This window comes from Buceros rhinoceros, unplaced genomic scaffold (assembly GCF_000710305.1).
Source record: "Buceros rhinoceros silvestris isolate BGI_N320 unplaced genomic scaffold, ASM71030v1 scaffold129, whole genome shotgun sequence".
Taxonomy (NCBI): Eukaryota; Metazoa; Chordata; class Aves; order Bucerotiformes; family Bucerotidae; genus Buceros; species Buceros rhinoceros.
Window position 1 is genome coordinate 32,191 of NW_010430682.1, and position 2,160 is coordinate 34,350.

At 42.2% G+C, this 2,160-nt stretch overlaps 1 pseudogene; it reads left to right on the forward strand.

The window, feature by feature from the left end:
- The first annotated feature begins 1,779 nt into the window (after positions 1-1,779).
- On the forward strand, positions 1,780-2,096 carry LOC104499570 (annotated as a pseudogene).
- Positions 2,097-2,160: the final 64 nt, after the last annotated feature.

Below are 2,160 nucleotides of genomic sequence, written 5' to 3' on the forward strand. Positions count from 1 at the left end.
GTGAGATGTGTGATGATCTGTGATTATGAGATAAAATGAAGTAGGACTTGAACATTGACAAAATAGACCCTGGTTAGCTGCCATTGAAGAAAAATAATGCTAAAATATTAATGGTTCGTAATGTACATATCTTCTTCGATAATTTGCTTAAGGAAACTCTCACTTTCCACTTTTTTTTTTTACAGGGAAGGTAGAATGCTATCTTTGCTTCTGTGGTTAACTAAGATATTCCATGAGCGGAACTTCAACCCTTGTCAGGGGTTAGCAATGATCCCACTCCTCCATACAATACTCTGCTGAAAGATCTCACTCTGCCTTGCAACATTCTTGTTATTCCAGAACTGGGTTGGGCTAGTCATAATAGATGCAGGCAATCAATTCAACTTCCCCACACACAGCTCTGCCAGTAAAACTCACTTCACCCTGCAGCACTCCTCTTTTCCCTGTGCCTTTTAAGCAAAGGCTATTAATTTGGCACTTACTGTGACTCTCTCCTTACTCCTGCTGAGATCCAGGATAACTTTAGTAATGATGCAAGAGGAAAGTGTTGCTGACACAGAAAAATGTCCACTTGTGACTAGGATGAAACAAAGTTATCTTTGAATGACTGAGATTTTGACCCTGACAGTAGAGGTAACTCACCTGTGTTCCACTTCTGCTTTTATTACAGCCAACAAAATCCAGCATGACTATAGATATCGACTCAGTTACAAGGAGTGTAAGTGAGATTAGAGTCCGCCCTTTAGGTAATTTGGCCTCAAGCATGGTTGTGCTTTTTCCCAAGAAAAAGGTTTCCTTTTAATTTGAACACTATAGTTTTCAGTGTTGATCACTGTTGTTCTCTTCGTAACGAAAATCTACAGAGCATTCACCATGATGCAGATATGCACTGGCCTACTAAGAGCATCTCAGTTTACACTGGCGTTTGGATTTGGGCCATGTAATTTCATGTTTAATCAAGTAAGTGTGTGACACAGTAAAACAGCGTGCCAAAATAAGAATTATTCTTTCCTCTTTGTTTTCTTTATCACCTGAAGTAATACATTAAAAATATAAGAATGCTCTAGGCAATGTGCAAAACTAAAAAAAACCTAGTCTGATGAATGAGCATAGTAAGAGGCTATGAATATGTATATGTTTGTACTGAGGAACCTAGAGGAGATACTTTTTATGTATGGCGATACAGAAATACATACTTGTAACTCTGCACACCAGGGAGACAACATTCCCCCAAAAGAAGTAGTTTCTTTAGCAGTGCTCCTTGTTGATCAAAGCCGCATAATTTAGAGCATCTAGAGGCAGCTTTAAATTATTCACAATATTTTTTTTTAAGCGATCATGGTATATTGCAGACAGTATTTGCATAACTAGCAGTCTCCTGTAAGTTATATGAATTTTGCATCCTTACAGAGCTGGCAAGTTTTTTGAAAGTCACATTCAAGAAGAGGGGACCTAATTTTGCATAACAGGAGCCAGAGAGACTCGTTCTGACACTGTGTTAGTCACATCACTCAAAAATGCCTGGCGTGCAGGGCCACGCGGAATGGCTGGGCAGAACCAGCAGCCTCTGGGTCTCAGCCCGAATGCTACTGTGGTGCCTAAGAGTTTTCCTATACCCTCAAAAGCCCCAAATAGGAATCCTGCAATTAATGCATCTAACTCCTCCTTTACTGCCGTCTTCTCTCCTATTGGTAAAAGGTCTTCACAGGCTCATGTAGGGATCCCACCCCTTTTGTGGGTTTTCATTCTGAAGCTATCCACAACTTTACACCTGAATGAATGCCAAGCCTCTCTGAATATATAAATGAAACCTTCAAGAGCAATTTCAGAGTTACCCAGAAGAAGCAGAAGAAAAAGATTTCATCCAGCTCTGCCAGAGACTGAACCGACCATGCTTCTCCCTGCCATTCACTTCTATGGCTTTCTCCTAGCTTGCATCTTCACGAAAAGCTACTTGGCTTTCAAGAACGATGCCACGGAGATACTTTATTCACACGTTGTTAAACCTGCTGCAGCGAGCCCAAGCAGCAATAGCACGTTGAATCAAGCCAGGAATGGAGGCAGGCACTACACCAGCACTGGATCCGACCGTAACAGTGAGTATCCTACCGGCGGCACTTCCACCGCGTCCCGCAGCCCCGGGCCCTCCCCGCCGCGGCC